Raw genomic sequence first — 13,959 nt, 5'->3', positions numbered from 1 at the left:
GAGCAGAGCAAGGCAAGTCATGCTTGTCACTTGAATGTTGATCCTATATTGCAAATGGTCTATTGTTTTCCATAAAATACTGCATTGTTTTGCAATAATACTATGGGATGTTTACCTACTGTTACAGCCATGCTATTTTTGGTACTATGCTCCTTTGATAACTTGGGATATAAACATGATTAGAGATTGGACTAGGGATTGCTTAGCCATGCTTAATTCAACTAGCACACAATGGGGAAAACATACTAATGTATAGACTGTAGGTTCTAATGTTAATGCTGGACTAGTGCCACCGCTTCGGTGTTGGTTAATTAAAATCAATCACATGGTGGGTTGTGGGTGCATGGTTTTGATGGTCGCGCCCATGGCAATTAAGGACCGGTTCACGGGATGCCCAGGAAGCCAGCGTGGGCAACGGCTGGGCTTGTAGTGTAGCTTTCCTCTAGCTGACGCATCCAGGCAAGGGTGGGCGTGATGGAGTTTGGATGGGCCCTGCGACGGCCTATGCGGCTTCCGGATTCACCTAGCCACGAGAGGGGACTGCCCGCTGCCTTGCGAGGAGTGGGGGTGAAACCTGAGGTGTGGTGTGCTTGGTTAGAGGGGGTTATGCGAAGGGTCCTGTCACGGCCTATATCCGGTATGTCGTGGTGGCATGTCGGCGCATGGAAACGTGTCGTGGGGCTGTATCTTGTGGGTACAGTTGTACACCTCTGATCAGAGTAAAACTATTCGAATAGCCGTGCCCGCGGTTATAGGCGGTCAACCAGATTCACCGTGATTAGTCTCACCCTAGTGTAGTCTCATGGAACTGATTAGTTCAGGTGGTTGGTTGGGCCTGGTGTAGCATTGAACAGTGGATGGTTAATATTGATTAATTAGTACAATTGTTTTACCGCTTTAAACACCTGTTTATAAATGCTCGCTTTATGCAAAAGAACCTCTCTAGTTGTCCTTTGGCAATATCGTGCATCATACCCCGATTCCGGCATGACTTGCTGAGTACAGTGGGTAGTACTCAGTCTTGCTCTATTTTTTTCCCCAACCACAGAGTTTGAGTATGTGTCAGATGGTGGTTTCTCTGAGGAGTAGGCTTCGTCCGTGCCGTCGAGGATGCCTGTGGAGTGGTGTTCCCGCTGCCGTTCAAGTCAAGGCTTAGCTCCAGTTATCTTTTGTTTTTCCGCTGCACTTATGTAAGACTTTTATAATGTTTGTAAGACGTGGATCTGTATGTCAACTTTGTCGTTTGTGTACCCCGGCCGGTCCTGGACGGGAATTTTAATGCACACTATGCTTGGAATTCTATTTGGGAATTTCTGGGCGTGACAAACACCGACCAAGCAACACAGCCCAAGCGGCTTGTTCTCATTTGGTTCCACTTCCTTTTTCAAAAAGTACGAATTAACCCCCATAAACTATCGAGGTCGATCGAATTGCCCCCTGAGCTGCAATACCGGCCATTCAGCACCTTAAACTCTTAAATCCGGATAAATAACCCCCTGCCTCAAACCGGGGTGGTTTTGGTCCTACATGGAAATCTAGTCAGCAATTATTTTCTAAAAAAAATCGGTGGACCCCACATGTCATACTCTCCCCATCTATCTCTTCCCTTCATCCCATCCAGGTACACCTAAATCGGCGATCGATCGCCGTGGGGATGGGGTAGCGATCAGATTCGCTCCCCACCCCTCCCCCTCCCTTCCTCCACCCGATTTCCTTTTTTAGCACCGCATTACTTTCCTATTTTAGTCAATTTATGCACCTAAAGTTTGTACACCTCAAGTTTACACATCTCCACAATTTTTTTAAAAAAACAGAAGTTAGAAAAATTTATGTATAGAAATACTATATATAAAAAAATTTGAATTCAAATTCAAATTTGAATCGAGTATGTAAACTTTTAACTTCTAAACTTTGGGTCTATAAACTTTAGATGTATAGAAATACTATATATAGAAAATATTTGAATTCAAATTCAAATTTGAATCAGATATAATTCAAATTCAAATTTGAATCGGGTATATAAACTTTAGGTCTATAAACTTTAGTATGTAAACTTTAGGTGTATAAACTTTAGATGTATAGAAATACTATATATGAAAAATATTTGAATTCAAATTCAAATTTGAATCAGATATTTGAATTCAAATTCAAATTTGAATCGGATATAATTTAAATTCAAATTTGAATCAGATATATAAACTTTTTACTTATAAACTTTAGATCTATAAACTTTAGGTCTATAAACTTTAGGTGTATAAACTTTAGATGTATAGAAACACTATATATAAAAAATATTTGAATTCAAATTCAAATTTGAATCGGATATATAAACTTTTGGTCTCTAAACTTTAGATGTGTAACCTTGAGGTGTATAAATTTACTAAAATAGGAAAGTAATGCGGTGCCAAAAAAGGAAACCAGGTGGAGGGGGGAGGGGATCGATCGCTGATCCATCCCCAGGGCGATCGATCGCCAAACAGGATTTCCGATCCCATCCTCTCTCTTTTGTCCCTTCCCTTCCCTCACCTCCATCTCTCTCTCTCCGAACTGAGCTAGCGACGGTGGTGTCTATCGGCGTTGCACAGCGGTCAATGGCAGCAGGGGCTCGAGCCCGTGCAAGCAGAGCCACGGGCGCCGATAGAGGCAGCAGGTGGTGCACGTCTCGCATCTCGCGGCCGACAATGGTATACGCGAGGGACGGGTGAGGACGGCTGGAAAAAGCTACTACGGCGGCAGTTTTTTCGGCGAGGCAGGCGGCGCTTGGCAGTGAGATAGGTGGCAATGGCGCCCGGGACAGAGGTGGTGGTCTTCGTGGTCAACAGCGAGCGCTTCAAGCTCTACCACCACGGAGCCGCTGCCGCCGACCCCAGGGGCACCCTCCTCGGGTTCCTCCGCTCCCGCACTCGCTTCACCAGCGCCAAGCCTCACCATTGTGCTGCTATCGGCGTCGGTCACCCGGCAGCCTCTCCACCACCTCCCACCTCCTCCTCGCCTCTCCGCCAATCCGGAGGAGATGGTGGATGCCCTCCATGAGCTTGCAGAGACGTCTCCCAAGCAAGCTCGACCTCCTATTCGCGGGATTGATGAGCCGCTGCCTCGAGCCCACCTCACCGCTGTCCCGCTATCTCTGACGACCCCCTCGCTAGTGCCCTGCCATCTCCAACCCCCACTGCGCCCTCCCCGTTGCGCCCACCATATCCTCCCAGCCGTTGGCCGCTGGCCGCCCACTCACCATGCGTGGGACAGCCGAGCTCGTGCAGCCCCCTTCCTTCCCTCCTTGTTTGGACTGGCCCTCGCTGGCAGCGCTCTGTCCTCTCACGGATAGAGAAGCAGAGAAGGTGGAGAGAAAAACCAACGCTAACAAGCAGGTCCTATTAATTTTTATTTGTTTTTGCTGAGATGTATCTGCTACAGGACGCATGTTTGCAGAGTTACAATATAAGAAAAACTATCTATTTAAGAAGAGTATACTCCCTCCGGTCTCCTTTTAATGTATCTGCTACAGTACGCATGTTTGCAGAGTTGCAATATAAGAAAAACTATCTATTTACCTTCAAGATTGTTCATGTTAATGACTTGGTTAGTGCATGAACTTTGCAACCTGCAGGTGCTGTGTTCGAGCCCAGATGAAAGCGTTAATATCAAATATATTAAGATGTGCATGACTATATTAATGCTTCTATAAAAGCATCTCTATATTTTGTAGAGATGCAATTTACACGTCTGTAGCAACGTCTTAAATAATATAGGTACGCGACGTCTTAAATAATATAGGTACGCGACGGTGTAAACGGAGACGTTCCTACGACGTTTTATAAAAGCGTCCCAGTTATCTGTGGGAGGCGAAATAAAACGTCTCTATCCTACAAATAAGATGTCTCCATTAGGTTGTTTTGTTATAAAGCGTCCCAGTTATCTGTGGGAGACGTTTCGTCTCTAACCTACAAATAAGATGTCTCCATTGATTGGGTTGTTTTGTTGTAGTGGTATCTCATAGTGAAATTAGTAGAGAGTAAAAATGATCAAAATATCTCATTATTATTAAAATACTAACAGTGATAGATAGATAAAGTATATTAAAGAGATAAAACTTGTCGTTTTATGTGCTGAGAATAGTTAGGATACTAGAAATTGTTCTTGTGGAACAAAATGTTGAGCCTTTTGCGGGCTTCACTTGTTGGGCCTGAACTCCATGCCCTCTATAACAAGACCACTCTTCTTGACATGGTCGTTCTCCTCGCGGAAGTCCACTATCACCTTCTTCTCACCGAGCAGCTTCTCGTCGGCAGCAAACTCGGCCAGCTTGAGCTCCATCCAGCCGTCTCCCCTGGCCACAGGATAGGCCACGCCGGCGGCCATTCCGCGCGCCGCTGCAGGGACGACGTCGACGCTGACCTTGCCGGTGGAGACGGTGATCTCGCCGTAGAGCCTGAGCGATGACCTCTGCGTCTGGCCACCTCTCAGGCCGACGGCGGTGCCCGTCAGCTTGTACACCAGGTACACCGCGTAGCGAGTACCCGGCGTCAGGTCCTCCGTTGCGATCTCCCCAATCACCGCCAGCCAGTACACGTTTAGGAGCTCCGCGCATTCGGCAAACCTTTGTACCAACAGAGGAAAAATAAAACACAAAAAATTAATATGTGCATGTTTTCAGGATTTGGAAATTAACAAGCCTTTGTATTGTACCAGCAGAGAAAACAAAACAAATTAATATACATGTGCCTGTTTCATGGATTTGGAAAATAGACCTTTGTTCCAACGGAGAAAATAAACCTTCCGTTTCAATATATATTATAAGTCATTTAACTTTTTTTAACTCAAAGTTTCTTTAATTTTGACCAAAGTTATAGAAAAAATTAGCAACATTTATGATAGCAAATTAGTTCGGTTAAATTTAGCATCAAATATATTTTGATACAATGTTTGCTTTATATTAAAAGTATTATTATATTTTACTATAAACTTGGGCAAATTTAAAGTACTTTCAGTAAGAAAATAGTCAAAGACTTATAATATGAAATGTAGGGATTTGAAAGTTTGCTCAGTATGGAAACCTTACCTAGAATCGGGGAGGGTGATCCATTTCCAGTGCTCGGGGCTTTCTCCCCATGTAACCTTTAATAATCTCGATGATAGCATGTAGCACTTGGCGTTGCTTGTAGCATCCAACCAAAAACTCTACATTCGTTCGTCAACCAATATAAAAATTTGGATTGTTCGGTACCAAGTATAATCCACAGTAGATTCTGTAAATGTCTGTTAGTACTACTCCCTCCGTTTTACAATATAAGAAATTCTAGTATTATCTATATTTATATAAATATTAATAAATCAATTTATTAATATTTATATAAATTTGGGCATTTGTTTCATCATTTACCTTATCAGCTGGTCTCCTGTCCCCTGGCTGAGAAGGCCCAGGTTGCAATTGCAACGCTTTGGACTCCTCACCTCGAATTGTTCGCGGTTCGGGTGAAGTTACAGCCATTCGCTTTATGCTCTCCATCAACCTGGATAGCGAGCTTATCTGCCACGGAAGCAAAATAAAAGCTAATCACAGAACCATTCGAAGTAAATGATCGGCAATGAAAGAGCCTGTTGTTAGTTTTTTTGTCTTTCTCTGTTTTCAGTTAAGACATCCCTTTCCCTTATTTGCCTGTGTCTATGCTTGGTACTCCCAGTGAATTACATTAATTAGACTCAACAAATTCCTCTCGCGAATTATTCCAGAGTTATGAAATGAGTTTTGTCATTAGTCTATGTTTAATACTTCTAATCAGTGTCCAAACATCTGATGTGACAGGTACTACAGATTAGTCCCCCATCCAAACAGCCCCTAAGCGTAGCCATGAGTTTCCGTGTCCAACTTTTATCATCCGTCTTATTTAAAAAAATTTTATGATTAGTATTTTTATTGTTATTAGATTATAAAACATGAATAGTATTTTATACTTGACTTATGCTTTTTATTTTTTTAAAAAAAATAAATAAGATGAACGATTAAAGTTATATACGGAAACTAATGGTTACGTTTATTTTGGGACAGAGGGAGTACTTATATTCAGCCAAACATTCGGGCTCACGGTAATTACTTTTCAGTATACTCGTCATCATCTAAAGCTCTTTGGATGTACTTGGTGAATCTTTGAATGAAAGATGTACTGTTCAAGCGACATGATAGTATATATGCATACTAGATGAAATCCCTTACGCTGTTGCGAAATTTACTATGATAAAAATGAGTAAAAAAATGTGTGAGACAGTTTAAACAACATAATCTTAAATAAACATAAGTTTACGTAAGTTAATGTGAATTAAATTTAAATAGTATATAGAATGATGATCCAAATATAAAAGTAAGATGATGTTGCTTTATGAGGAAACAAAAGAAGATAATTTAGACCATACATCTAAGGGCTAAAAAAATTGAGATAATATGACTCAATGAGAGAAGAAAAGAAAAGAGATAATTTGAACCATAAATTAATCATCTAAGGACTTAAAAACAATTGATGTGCTATTACTTAATGAGAAAAGAAAAATATCATAAACTAAATAAGGATGAACTATATAGGTATATAGGATATTATAGAAAAATAATGGAGAGAAATACTGAAACATTATGCAAATTATGTAAGATGATTTGACAAGTTTACATTTTAAATCTCTAAAACTATTAGATTAATAAATTATAATGATATAGCATGCATGTTGCATGATGTTTAAATGTTGTTATCCTTAGTATGTAGTAATAATATCTTGGGGGTTTGCAATGAAAACTCGGTATATCGACTATAATTATTAGTTGATGATGATATGATATGTTTGCATGTTAAATTTTAGGAATTAGTGATCTATAAAATAATTAATTTTATAGTAAGAGATGATTTATTTATACCCAATCTACAACTGGAGTAACTGGGACGATAGACCAATTCCCTGCTTCCTCTTTCTCATGCCGACGAAGGATATCCCCTGTGGTTGGCCTCTTATCTGGATTACCCGCTATGCATGTCTCTGATATCTCAATGCACGCTTCTATTATTTGCCGGTAACGCATTTCGATTGGCGTCTGCCTCATCTTTGATGAATCCTGTTCCAACCTACGCCTCCAGATTTCCAGTACCTGACAAGCAATTCAATTTCATTAGCAAAAAGTTACACACGTAGTAGTATTAACTCAAACAATCTAAAATGTAGTACTGATTATTAATTATTTCTTCTTGAATATACATTTTCTGTCGTTGTTCCTTCATTATTAGGACCCATCACCATCTCTCTGATTATCAAACCCAAGCTGTATATATCTGACTTGACTGTGATATCTCCATTAACTAAGTATTCGGGTGCCATGTATCTCCTGCATCAATGGACAACTGTAATCTCAGGTCCAAGGAAAGCGGATCCACGGGAAAACTCATTTGCAAAGATATATGAAACTCTCTCTCTCTCTCTCTCTCTCTCTCTCTCTCTCTCTCTATATATATATATATATATATATATATATATATATATATATATGGAACTCCATTGTACCCGGACTCCAAGGTATATGAAACACACAAATTCTCTCAAATTTTTTAAAATTTTCAAATTATGAGTATATACCTAGATATAAGAATTTAATTCATACCTATACCTATCAACGAAAACAACTCAAACTCAACTTTATATTCACAATTCATTATTACACACCTAACTAATTATATGTTTGGATGTTATATACTTAGAACCAAAATCTAACAAAAATTGTTCAAACTCAGTTCAAACTTGTTTGAACTTGTTAGTAAGGAAGTTAATATTCATACAAACATTTAAAAAAATTCAAACTCATTTAAATTAGGTATATACTCAATTTGAATCTTAGAGCCCGTGCACCATGGAGCCTGAGTTAATTTTACTCTCTCTCTATATATATATGTGTGTGTATATATATATACATATATATACATGTATACGTATATACGTATGTATATACATACGTGTATACATATACATGTATACATATGTATATAAACACACATATATATATATATACACACACACATACTTGACTAACCTTGTTCCAAAAATTCTCTCAGTGACCATGCGGCTTTTTTCTTAACTCAAGAGCCTTGACAAACCAAAATCCGCAATTTTAGGCACCATACTGTCATCGAGCAGTACGTTATCTGGTTTGAGATCTAGATGAATTATCTTCCTCTCATGCAGATAGTGCAAACCCAGGCAAATACCTTTGATTATTTGGTAACAAATCTGCCATTGAAGCACACAAGATCCGGCTGTACGACAAATAAATAGTACATCATAGCCTTGTAGTATAAATTGCAAAATTATTCATAATGCCTTTTATTTTGGCACACCATTGCCATGCACTTCGAATATATGACCATTACAATATATAGTGGTGGCTGGCCATGTAGGTACCATAATTTTGCCCGCAACTCAAATTTGGAGTTAATTATATTTGCACAATTTTAGGTCAACAAACCTCTTATTACTATGTTGTATTTACCGATACACTAGTGGTTTTCTATTACTTTTTCCACAATGTAAATATTTTTACTCAGAATGAACATCATAAATGGAGCAAATGGATCACATATAGTTATACCAGTATCAAGATGACTGCGAAGGCTTCCATAACGTAGATACTCGAAGCAAAGCAACTTTTCTTTCGAATCCACAAACATATTTTCCCTTCCTTTTCGTACCACATCTGTAGATGTTTCAGCACAGTACCCAACAAACCATACTATATTGCAGTGCCTAATCCTCATGAGACAATCAACCTCGCGTTGAAATGGTTCGTCTTTAATTGCATGAAATGAGTAAAGCTTCTTCACCGCAACAAGCTCATCTCCAAGCACTCCCTGTGAATTTTCAACTCTATATGTTAATTGCTACACCATACCAGGTCAAAGATGACGGTCTCATCAACTCGTCATCTCTAACGGGTTCGGTGTTCGTCAGAGTTAAAGTGACCAGTGATGACAAAATACCATCTTTGATGGGTGAACACCCATCACAGGTGAGTCATTTCTGACGAGTAGTAACTTTCAACCCATCAATGCTGAGTCATTTCTGACGTGTCACAACTTCTCACCCGTCACTGATGACTCATCTCTGATGGGTAGTAACTTACGAACCATCATTGATGTTAAATCACGAGTCATGATTTTGAACTTTAAATGTGCACCCAAAAAAAATTAAAAAAATTTGAATTTCACTATCTATCCATTCTATACATGATGACATGCCACTACCCACAATTCCACATTTTTTTAGAAACGTAGATATGCTTGCATTTGTTGTGTTTAGTACTCAAGACCTCCCTCTCTAAAAAGAGCACCCTTACAAACTCATCAACTATAGAGCACATGTTGATTTGATTTCTCTTTCAATATTATTGTTTCAGTTATTCCTCTCCAAAGCATGTAACATATATTTAACACTCTAAATGATTTCAAATGAAAACATCATCAACTAAAATGTTTTAGATCTCATCGTGTTTAATATTATATATGGAATATCTTCGTCTGAGATCATTTGAAGAATTTAAAATTTTGTTTTTCAAAATAGATCTCACCTTAGGGCATGTAAACTATCCCAAATAAAACTATTGTCAATTATAATGTTGTAGATCTGGTTGAGCTCTACGACGACTTTGATCCATACCATGTTTTCATCTGAGGTCATTTGAAAAAGTCAATTTTTCATTTTTAAAAATAGATCTCATCACTTTAATGCATATTTGGGGATGTATACGATCTCTAATGAAAATATTGTCAGTTATAAAGTTATATTGAGATCTACAACTTTTATATAGGGCATTTCTCCAACCGAGGTTTTTTAGAAAATTCGAAATTTGGAACTTTTACTCATTAGTGAATTTTTTATCCGTGAATTTTTTAAAAAATGAGTGATATCATCTATGATGGTTCATAACATTATCTATGATGTCATAGATGACATAGATCATTTTGTGACGGGTTACAATTATGGCCCGTCACAGATGACCTGACATGTGTGACGGGTCCTCTCCGGTCTTAAACGAGATACTTTTTGGCCCACCAAAGATGACTCATCTATGACGAGTCATGTTAATCCATCATAGACAATCGTAATAATTTCTAAGTCAATTTCTGTTTTTCCTGAAATTTTTCAGCCCGTGTTCTCATGAATTATCATGTGACTTTGGAGGACCCTCCAATCAGTATAAAAATATGGTATACTGGTTCAGTTGTACGGTTCCAGTTGGACATTTATATATTCAGTTGGTAAGGTAACATGGACTTCCTGTTCGAAATTAGCAAGATGGTAGGTTTTGAAATGCTCCTATAACTGATAAAATCAAGAATTAGTCAGACATACCTTATAAACTATTCCGAAGCCACCACTTCCAATAATCTGCTCTTCCGAGAAGTCATTTGTGATGCTTTGCAGTACTGATAGCTTAATAGGCAATGGGTCTCCTATGTCATCGAATAGCAAATCTTCTAGAGTGTTGCACTGTTTACCTTGCGTGGCCATTTATTACCTGCCTCTACCATTTGAGAGCAAAATCAAAATGCTTCTTTTATAAGACTATAAATATAAAAAATGATTATAATTTGTAGTGACAAAATTGTGGCCTACCAGGAAGATGTATCAAAATCAACCCAATCTCTAAGGTCACAAATGACAAAAAGATCACTGCCTTGAGCACTTATTTCCGAACAGCTCTGTTAACAATTTTTAAATTTATGATGTTACATAAGTATTACTGATGCAACAAAAATATTTGAACAACCTGGAAATATTTGTCATTGCATCATTTAGAAATAGTAAAATACTACTCCCTTCCTGTCCAATTCTGTATGGAGATAATTATACTATTCATGGAGCATAATGCAGAAATCAGTGCAAGAATGAATTCGCCATGGTTATCCATGGTGGGACATTCATCTTGGATTATAGAACGGCTAGAATCCTTGTAGCATCAATTTTTGTTTTTTTTTCTTTTCTGCTTTTCAGTTCCTTGACTCCTCCGAACTCTGTTTTTATTTCAACTTATTAATAATATAAAACTAGTAGGATTTCACTGAACTCTGTTCTTATTTGTTTAAACGTATTAATATATACCCAGTAGGAATTGATCTATTGTTTCATAAAGAGTAAAATACATAGCCGGTACTTAAAGTTGAGCGCGGGTGTCACTTAGGTTTATAATCTTGTAAATTGCACATATATGTCTACCATCTTGTTTAAGTGACTTATTGAGGTCCAAACCCCACTTAACCGGCTCTGACCGCCGACGTGGCACGCCACACAAGCACCAATTTTACAAACAAGCCCCTCCGCAACAGTAGTGCCATGGACAGCACAAAAATCCCTAAATCCTTCGTTGTAGTCATGCCGCGCCACCGCCGCTACTGATGGTGCCGCGAGCGCCAGTAGCAAGCAACACACTAGCACGACACACACGCGCGAGTGGCTGCGGCTGGTAGAGCAGCGGTGGGCGAGAGCACGGGGGCAGGCGGCGGCGTCACGGCAACGCCGGGATCCGTAACATCGCGGCGGCGTCGGGATCCTGCTGCCGCGCCGCCCCTCACTAGCTCACCAGCACGACGGCATTGAGAATGGCGACGGAGGAGTGGAGGACGACGACGAGGATGACGCTCGGGCACTGGTAGCAGCAGCGGAGGCGGAGGTTGCTCGGGCGGCCGTCGGCGGAGCAGAGAAGGAGGTAGCGTGAGCGGCCAGCGGGAGAGGCGGGGCTCACTCGGGCGCCGGTGGCGGGTTTGTGTAGTCGGCAGCGGAGGTGGAGGCAAAGGCATGTAGCCGCGCGCGGGGGCGGGCCAGCAGTCGGCGCACACGGCGCGGCCATGGAGGAGAGGCGGAAGCATCGGCGAGGCGGGCGTGGTGGAGAGGCGCAGCACCCAGCGCACGTCATTGGCGCCGACGTCGGCCACCGGATCTCCCTGCCACCGACGCCTCCTCTCCCGCCCCCACTGATGCCTCCTCTCTCGCCGCTCGCCACCGACGCCTCCTCTCCCGCCCGCCACCGACGCCTCCTCTCTTGCCGCCCGCCATCAACGCCATCCTCCGCACCCCCAGGTTGAAGACGACAGCGACGAGCTAGGCGCGGTGGCAGCGATGGAGTCTCGCAGCCTCGGAGCGGAAGGGCAGAGTCAGCGACGCCGCGTGGGAGGGCAGCGGGGCCGTCCCCGTGCGCCGCCGTCCGATGCCCGCCCCTCCGCGTCGCCGTTCGCCGCTCGCCACCGACGCATGAGAGAGAGATTTAGGAAGAGGGGAAGCAAAATGGGGGGCAAAATGCAAATATGTTGTCACGCTGGATCGCCACGTAAGCCAGCCAACCCGGTTAGAGGTCCTTTGGACTTCAATGAGTCACTTAAACAAGATGGTTGATCTAGATGTGCAATTTACAAGATTGTGGACCTAAGTGACACCCGCGCTCAACTTTAAGGACCGGCCGTGTATTTTACTCTTTCATAAAAATAAAGAATCCAATTCTGCCATCTTTAATTATATCGCGAAACCCACTGCATATTCATCTTATGGAAATATGGAAGTTCTCTAATATGATTCAAAAGGATGGTATATGTAATACTGCATAACACACACATCTTAGCAGTAAAGCCATGAGCTGATTCAATAACTTCATCAGATTAGACAACCACACTTTCCTGATACCTAACCCAACTACTTTGACTGAGAAACATGTGAATATATAAGTTCCCCTTCTTGGATCACGTACAATAAAATCAGGAACACTTCTATGGCTGTGTTTAGATTCAAAATTTTTTCTTTAAACTTCCAACCTTTCCATCACATCAAATGTTTGGACACATATATGGAGCACTAAATGCGGACGAAAAAAAACCAATTGCACAGTTTGCATGTAAATCACGAGATGAATCTTTTGAGCCTAATTACGCCATGATTTGATAATATGATGCAACAGTAAACATTTGCTAATAACGGATTAATTAGGCTTAAAAAATTTATCTCGCAATTTACGGGCGGAATCTGTAATTTATTTTCTTATTACTGTACGTTTAATACTTCAAATATGTATCCATATACTAAAAAAAATTTTGGGACACGAACTAAACACACAGCCTATGTTCATTACAAAAGGAACAAGCCTAGAGGCTAGAGGATTGCTCGATCATTAACTGAGAACGACATGCAAGAACACACGAACAAACGCAGAAAAACTCAAATTAATGATAGACGACATGGGAGCCAAATTATCACATGGTATAACAGCCGAGATGAATACAAAACAAAAATAGGTGGCATTCACAAAGTGAAGAAAATTAAAGAAAATATTAAATATTGCTTGGCATTTTCTAATTTGCAGAAGAGAAGTTGTGTGTCGTATAAAATCTGAGAAAAGCTTTCTCAGATGTAGGGAATGTTTGCCGCATAAAATTAGTAAGCGTCACTAGCAAAAGAGAGAGAGAGAGAGAGAGAGAGAGAGAGAGAGAGAGAGAGAAAGAAAAGGTAAGCAGGAGCTGAACTAGGATCAACTAACCTTCTATGGTGAAGCAAGTGTAGAAAGGAAGTGGCGATCTTGGATTCTTGGGCGCAATTTATGCTGGGATCAAGCATGGGAGAGCCATATAAATTAATATCACTTGGGGAGTACTACCGAGTCTACGACCGGGTCATGTCCAGCTAGACCAAAGTGTGCTAATGGAATACAATATCTAGAAGTTTGGAAAGTGTGCTAATAGAAAACGAGAAAGTTGAAGTTTAAAGTTGGAGTTTAAAACAAACGGAAAGAAATAACTACTAGTAGAACTTTAGCAAATCTGAAATGACCAAATAAAATTTTGTGGCTCTTTCACCTTAGACAATCGACACATCACCTCCTGTAGCACTGGTGGACCCAGAAAAAAATCATAGCCATGGCGAAGACAAAAAGAGTCGACTAACAACATCTCAATC

The 13,959-nt window shown here is 40.6% G+C and overlaps 1 pseudogene; it reads right to left on the bottom strand.

Annotated features, from left to right (window-relative positions):
- Nucleotides 1-4,170: 4,170 nt before the first annotated feature.
- On the bottom strand, nucleotides 4,171-10,533 carry LOC127756469 (probable serine/threonine-protein kinase PBL19; annotated as a pseudogene).
- Between the last annotated feature and the right edge of the window lie 3,426 nt (nucleotides 10,534-13,959).

The sequence above is a fragment of the Oryza glaberrima genome, chromosome 12 (assembly GCF_000147395.1).
Source record: "Oryza glaberrima chromosome 12, OglaRS2, whole genome shotgun sequence".
Lineage (NCBI taxonomy): Eukaryota > Viridiplantae > Streptophyta > Magnoliopsida > Poales > Poaceae > Oryza > Oryza glaberrima.
This window is presented reverse-complemented; position numbering and strand designations above follow the sequence as displayed.